Source organism: Herpailurus yagouaroundi, unplaced genomic scaffold (genome assembly GCF_014898765.1).
Source record: "Herpailurus yagouaroundi ecotype Mexico unplaced genomic scaffold, PumYag 162, whole genome shotgun sequence".
Lineage (NCBI taxonomy): Eukaryota > Metazoa > Chordata > Mammalia > Carnivora > Felidae > Herpailurus > Herpailurus yagouaroundi.
Window position 1 is genome coordinate 15,636,908 of NW_024412403.1, and position 8,422 is coordinate 15,645,329.

The following is an 8,422-nucleotide window of genomic DNA, read 5'->3' on the forward strand; positions in this document are numbered from 1 at the left end:
AAGGAAGGAAAGAAGGGAAGGAGGGAGGGAGGGAGAGAAGGAAGGAAGGAAAGAGGGAGGGAGGGAAGGAACAAAGGAAGGAAAGAAGGGAGGGAGGGAAGGGTGAGAGGTAGGGAGGGAGGGAAGGAACAAAGGAAGGAAAGAAGGGAGGGAGGGAGGGAAGGAAGGAACAAAGGAAGGAAAGAAGGGAGGGAGGGAGGGAGGGAGGGAAGGAAGGAAGAAAGGAAAGAGGGAATGAGGGAAGGGTGAGAGGGAGGGAGGGAGGAAGGAAGGAAGGATGGAAGGAAGGAGGGAGGGAGGGAAGGGTGAGTTCCTGAGTTCAGTTAAAAGGCAGCTTCACATTTATAAAATTATGGACTGGGATATGAAGACGGATGGTTTTGCTCCTCCACTGAGGAAGGCAGAGAGAGGGGCTTATGCTGTAATCTAAAAGAGGTAGGTCATGAGTTGGAAACTACTGATAGCAGTGATAAAAGGCTAGTATCAATTATCAAAGGACATAAATGCTGGCTCTCTGAAAGGATTACAAGGGTTCTAATTTGTTTGAGATGTTTTAGAGCCTGTGCTTCTTTAAGGCAGAAAATTAGGCTATACGATCTGCCAGATACCCAGCTAGTTATATTGCTCTATATGGCATTAAATGCTATTTAAAATTTATCAAAAGTGATCGTTCCTTTTACCTGTGAATTAGCACCTAGAGCTGAAAGCTGAGAACAAAGAAGCATCAAGTAGTTCACTTTCTAACCAATGCCACAAAACCTGTGGCCAGGTATGCTTTTCAGGTCCCTTTAGTTATCACTCCAGTCATGCCCTTGCTGCCCCTACCTACTTCCCAATCTATGAAAGCAGAGGTCTACAAGGGACAAAGTGTGAGAGACATTTCAGATTATCCATTTTGGAAAGTGGTACCTTTTCCCTATGAGGGAGAGATGTGGTCCCCTCCGCCATCATCAATCACATGAAGGGGGCACCACAGAAGGGCTGTTAAGTTTTCAGGTGGAATTTTTGTCTTTACTTCTCCCAACAGGATTGATTCTTTCTGGTTGACTGGATCCCTCCAATTTTTTTTCAAGTGAAAAAAAATTTTTTCAAGATGAATATTAAAGCTGAGCTTTATTCTTTGACATACTCCTGGCTTTGCTTTGGATAAATCATAAAATTTTCTTATCTGAGGATCATGGCAAGAACCCCCTGGCACAGCCATCTGGGGCAAATAAGGCAGTTTCATGAGGGCCTATTTCCTAAGTAGTGAGCAGAGATAAGGATAGCAATAATGGGGAGATGTTACCAGCACCAAGTCTTAAGGAATAAGGGAAAGGACCAATTACCAGAATTTGCAGAGTCCTCTAAAAGAAGGCCCATCCAAGGGCTGTGGCCTTGAGGGGAGAAATGCATTCACTTCAAACCTGAGATCCAGATGGGATAAAGCCAGCAGGACTATGAATGTAACTCTTTTTCAAGACTCTGATCTTTTGGTCATGCCTCATATTGGTTAAAGTCAGCCAGAATCCATCTTTAACCTAATGGTCAGAACAGTCCAGTGATTCTGATCAAAAAGTCACTCTCCTAGAGACAAACTGAAAAATGCATGTGGTGGTACAGAGACTACTCAGCACACTATTTTTCTTCTATGTTAGGATTTATGTAGATCAGTAAGTAATAAGTACCATTCAAATCTAGAATATTATCATTAGACATTTCAAAGTGAAATCCAATATACCTCCTGAAACCTGCTTTAACTTATATGGAAGATCCGATGTTACAAGTTGTTTCCGGGAGTGAGAAAAAGAGTGGAATAAAGTCAACATAAGGAAACAACTATGTACAAGGCTCAGGATTTGGAGTTTAGGGAGACCTGGGGTGAGTATCTTCTCAGCTGTTTACTATGTGTGTGAATCTGAGTAACTTTACTTCTCCCTGGACCCTAGTTTCCTCATTCCAGCAGTGAGACTGTTAACAGTGCCTGACACAAAGTTTTTATTTTATTTTATTTTATTTTATTTTATTTTATTTTATTTTATTTTATTTTATTTATGCATGCTTGAAGTTAAGGTGAAGAAAACAAAACTCCACTAGAGAATCTCTGTCTGGTTTCAAAACAAAATCATAGAGAAATACAACGGGCAGCCATGAGGTTTCATATGCACCTCACAGTTAAGCTGCCATATTCAGTGGCCAAGGAACCCACGCTCCACAGTTATAAAGTGGTGCTTCTGCAAGCTCACACAGAGACTCCTCGTGCTCATTGCCATCTGTAAATTGCAACATTCGTTTCTGAGGCACATCAAAGCCAAATAGGCTATAACCCTGTACCAAAGAACAGGAAGGTTTTGTGGGGCACCTGGCTGGCTCAGTCAGTACAACATGCGACTTCTGATCCTGGGATCATGAGTTTGAGCCCCACGCTGGGTGTAGAGATTACAAAGAACAAGAAAGTTTTATCCTAAGTTTGTAGTATCCCCCAAAACTCCAAAATATACCAGTTTGTGGGACATGACTGGGCCTTTCAGCAAGTGTCACTCAAGGTCCCAGCATGAAACAGATAGAATTAGTAAAAGACCTTTTATTGAAGGGACTGTTTACAGAGGTAAAGGCAAGAATGAGGAAAACGGATAAGGGCTGGCATTATCATCCCGAAGCCAGATGGGAGAGTGAAAGTGAGTTATGTTACCAGAACCCAATCAGGGCATTAGTCATAGGAGAGAAACCACCTAATAGAAGCTATGGCTGTAGGGGTATTATGGACTATTATGCAACAGAACCTTCTGTTGGATAGACCCAACTAGAAGCCATATGGAGCTAGAGTGAGTGGTAAAGTCTGAGGGGTCAGCCTCCTTCTAGTACACGGGGGTTGGCAGAGAAGTGTACAGAACACTTTTATAGGGATGATGGAGAATAACCATCACAGCACATGCTCAGTGAAATCAAATTAAAACTAAGACAGGGTGCAAAATTATCCATAAGAAAAGATGGAGGCCATACCCAGAGAATTATTTCTCATTCTTGAGAGAACACAAAGAAATGACACCATCATGTTAATAGAGCTGGTTGAAGCCCATGGCCAAACAACAAAAAGGACTTCATAATACTCTGCCTCTTTAACAGATATTTCAGAATATTCTGGGCCTCGTTTCAATGCCCATTCCAAATCCCCAGCTCACTCCAGGCCTCACCAGATGGTCCAAGTCTCTTTTATTCCCTACTAAAGTACTTGAGAGATATATGACTTGAAGTTCAGCCTAAACCTCTCTAGCCACTTGGCTCAATAACTAGGATTTCTCACTGCTTACATCATGCAGTAGACACAAAAGTGATACCCACAGGATGTAATGATGCATGGTGATTACAGTCAATAGTACCATAGGGTATATTTGAAAGTTGCCAAGAGAGTAAATTCTAAAAGTTCTCGTCATGAGGAAAAAAAATTATAACTTTGTATGGTGGCAAATGGTCACCAGACATTGTGATCAACACTTTGCAGTGACACAAATATCAAATCATGGTGTTGTGTGCCTGAAACTATTCTAATGTCAATTATACCTCAGTTAAAACAATATTTAGAACAATATTTAGAGACAGTATATCTGGATTTGGGTCCTAGTTTCAAAGCCTACTCCGACATGTCTAATGTCTTGGATATATCACTCATTAAACTGATCTTCAGGTTATTCTTCTATAAAATAGAGAAAAATATTTCTATCTTATCTCCAGGAAATTTAGGATCAAATAAGAGAATACATGTGAAATTATGAAGTACTACCACAGTATAAAATGTGATTATTTCTCTGTGCCTTTCTTGGTCATTTATAATTCTTGACTTTGAGTTTTATAAATATTAGATTGCATAGGCAACACTCATAAAGTCCAATAAAAAATAACCTTATTTAAAAAAAAAAAGGGAATATCCACAGCTTCTGCAGGGTTTCAGTGAACAGCCTCTTCCCTGCAGTGTTCATTGATGCAGAGAGTGTTAGGGTCTGGCAGTGTTTCCCTATTTAGTAGACCTGCTGTCTGAATATAGTTCTGGAAAAGCATTTCATGCTGCAGCTACTTGAGCTCCATGTTAGGAGAGCTTCTATCTGGATACAGTGTTGAAGTGCTTGTTTCTCTTCCTGCTTCACTATATTTTCCAAAATTTCGGATATTCCAGGATGAAAAAAATAATATTTTTTTAACTGAATCCTAGGGTTCTTAAAAGTTTCTACATGGCAAAAGTTCTTTATGTAGGTGCCTAAAAAGAAAAACGGAAGTTTGTGTAGAGAGGAAATGGAAGATAAAATGACAGACTGGGATGAACTAAGGCTCCTTTTTGTAAGGCCTGATTTTCAATATGAGCCCTGCATCCAGCACCAATAACACTTGCTTCATCTTTGAAGTTAATAATACATCACGAACAAGCTAGGTTTATCGCAGGAATTCAAGGAGTTCTCAAATATAAAATAAATCAATACAACTTACCACATTAGTCAACTAGTGAAAAAAAGATATATGATTATCTCAAGCAATGCAAGATAAAAGCATCAAGTAAGATTCTATTTCTATTATGGTATTTTTTAAGAGTCCCTTATATGAGACAAATAGAAGGAAACTGTTTAATAAAGATTAAATATCAAAACTAAAGGCATCAAACATGCTTAAAGAGAATCTTTAGGTCTATTTACTGTAAGAATAAGAACAAAACAAAGATATGTACTAATAGAATTACTATTTAATCTAGTCTAGAGAGCAAAAATTATACATACAGAGATTATGAAAAGAGATAAAATGTTATTTGTAAATGTAGTAATCACCTCCCTAGAAAAATCAGCAGTCTCAACAGACAAATGATTAAAAGTAAGTAGAGTGAGTTCATTATAGCCAAACTACAAAACTCAATTTCATTGTCCTGTACCAGCAAGAACTACTTAGAACATGTAATACAAATGGGATCTTATTCATAATAGCAATAAAAACTGTAAAGTATCTTAAAACTAAGTTAACCAAAAATTCATAAGAACACAATACATAAAATGTCAAAATGCTAATAAAGAACACAGAAGGTGAGTTAAACAGATGGAGAGACAGTCCAGACTCCTGAGTTGAGGGGAAGACTTAGAATTATAAAGATATTAAGGTCCTTAAATTCATCAACATAGAGCATCCCAATCAAAATTAGATTTCTTTGAAAAATTGAATAAACACACATCAATATATACATAGAAGAATAAAATCCAACAAATAGCAAAATCAACTTTTTTTTTTAATTTTTTTTCCAACGTTTATTTATTTTTGGGACAGAGAGAGACAGAGCATGAACAGGGGAGGGGCAGAGAGAGAGGGAGACACAGAATTGGAAACAGGCTCCAGGCTCTGAGCCATCAGCCCAGAGCCCGACGCGGGGCTCGAACTCTCGGACCGCGAGATCGTGACCTGGCTGAAGTCGGACGCTTAACCGACTGCGCCACCCAGGCGCCCCTAAACTTTTAAAAAAGAAGAAGAAACTTAATGTACCTGATATTGATATACTTCAGAGTCACAGTAAGTAAACCCATGTCTGAATTCTAGAAAAAGGAATGTTTGGTTGGAGTTTAGTGGACCACTTGCAGACCTGGCTGTAAGAAACTCCTCAGGGAAAACCTCCCTGCTCTTTCCTCCTTCCACCTGGCTCGAGTGGAGGAAATCCCTGGAGCAGAATGGGATCCATGTGTTCAAGGTTGTGGAAGATGGAAGGAGCGTGGGTTGCTGAATCACCCCTCGGTGGAAAATCAGCTAACTTGGAGCACCCACTTCAGGCTGTTAATTTAGTTTCAAGTTCATTAACCAATCTGATGTTCTGTTAAGCCTCTGAAATTTGAAGGATTTACTTGTTACACATGTAGCATTACCTTAACTGATACAATAGATAAAATGTGGTAGATACACACCATTGAGTAGGCAATAGACCAAATGTGTGTATCTCCCCCAGAGTTCAAGGGTTGAAACATAATCCCCAATGCGACGGCATTTGAAGGTGGGCTTTGGGGATGTGATTAGGTGATGAGAGCAGACTCGACTGAATGGGATTAGCGACCTTATAAAAGAGATCCCAAGAGAGTTTTCTTGCCCTTTCCACCATGTGAGGACACAGCAAGAAGATGGCTATCTATGAACCAGGAACCTTATACGTTAAGCATGATGTGCTGTTGGCTGTACAGGGGGGAAAGAGAAGAAAAATTACAGAGTGTATGAAATAAAAGGGAATAAGTCAATGTGTGACTGAATAAGTAAATGCCTAAGTGTAGAGTTTACGCATAGACCAATAGGGACAGGGTGACATGAACTAAGGACTGTGATCCGTACTCAGTTCCTATAAGAATAAAAAGAACTGAAGAAAAATCTGATCACTATTGATAATGACCATCCTGTTTCCTCAGTCCAATTTCCTATTTTTTATGCACATAAAGCTTTAAAAGAAGAACCAAATGAGGCGCCTGGGTGGCTCAGTCAGTTAAGCACGTAACTCTTGATTTCGGCTCAGGTCATGATCTCGTGTTTTGTGAGATTGAGCCCTTCATCGGGCTCCGTGCTGATAGCATAGAGCTGCTTGGTATTTTCTCTCTCTCTCTCTCTCTCTCTCTCTCTCTCTCTCTCCCTCTCCCTCTCCCTCTCCCTCTCCCTCTCCCTCTCTCTGCCACCCCTCAAAATAAATAACTAAACTTAAAAAAAAAAAGAACTGGGTGCATGTGGCCTTGCCCCCTGTATTAGTCAACTCCAGCTGCCACAACAAAATACCATACACTGAGTGTCTGAAGCAACAGATATTTATTCCTTACAGTTCCGGAAGTTAATACATGTTACCTACAAAAGACTCACTTCAGTGTTAAGGATGGATGCTAAATCATTGTTGTTTCAGGAGAGACGAAAATGAGTGATGTCTTCTTGATGTTAAAAACCAGTGATGATGCCGACATCATCCGTGGTGTCTCTTTTTATAAAGGGCATCACTTCCATCACAAGGGCTCCACCCTCATGACTTTATCTAAACCTAAAAGTTTCCTAAATGTTCCATCTCCAAATACTATGACACTGAGGGGTAGGGCTTCAACATATGAATTTGCAGGGACACAATTCAGGCCATAGCTTCTGCAATTATTCTCCAATGCTGCTCAACCCCACAGAAGTTAGGTCAACTTACAGAATTTTGTATAATATCCCATCAGGACGTCCTCTCAGGAGAAAAGGAGGAAGAAGAATCAAATAGTGGAAAGGATGTCTCTTCTTCCGCCTGAACAAATCTCCCTGAAACTAACCATAAAGGAAAAATGCTAATTAGCCCATAATCACACCCTAAAATAGGCTGAAGTGCCAATTCCAAGTTGCTGAAAAGGAGTATGGCATTTCTTTGCCAAGGAGTCCACCCTGCTTCGCCTGTGGATAGGGATGAGTACCTGGGCCAGTGCCATTGTCTCAGTCAATCCTGCACACCTTACTGTGGAAAAAACAAAACACAAACCAAATCAGAGAGGCCACAAGCACATACACACTCTCACACACCTAGTTTCAAGCAGCACTAAATTACCTGAAAGCGTCTCAATTAAAGAGAATTACCACCCCCTCTAAGCTGCAATCATAGCCATTATGTATCATCGGGCTTAAATCAGTTCCCTGGGAGATGTCCTGATTAAGCGGATTTCCCAATTAAGCCTGTCCCAGTTGAGTGGCGCATACCATTCTGATTAGATTCCTAATTTATATAGGAGGCTTTATACTTTATATAAAGGGAAAAGGGGAGTTAAGGAAAATTGTCAGCCTCTGAAATTTCTCCCTGTGCATTTATCCATTCAACAGCAAACCTTCCCCTTTCTCTGATAAATGGAGTCACTTACTAACCAAAGTAGTTCTAAACCTCTTAAGTAAAATATGAATTGTTCTTGTGAAGCCACAACTGCCCTTCCAAATCTCTCAGGAAACATTGCAGTCATCCCCTTGGGGGACAGACCCTTTGATGGGGCAGCAGCAGATTGAGGAACACAGAAGAAAAGAGGGGTCACAGTGTCCAGAATGGTACACACATAGTCTTTTGTAGTTTTAAAAAAAATCTTTTGCAGTGTACCATATCACAAACACAAGTGAATACATGCATGCATGCATGCATGCATGAATGAATGAATGAATGAATGAATGAATGAATGGCTTGCCTGGCCATGAGGGTAGGATGAGAAGTTAAAACATGTCAGTGTTCTGCTGGCCAACATCACAGAGCCACAATATGGGGAGAAATGTTGTCCTCAAAGCTATACTGAAAATCTGAAAACATATTTGGTTTCATTATTAGCCAAATCACTTGAACATGGCGTCAAACAAAATGATGAACCCATAAATGGTCCATTGGAATAGTGCTGTACAACCCATTCTGCAGAAATTCAAATATAGTCCTATGGGGAGACAATGACTAGTATGATTT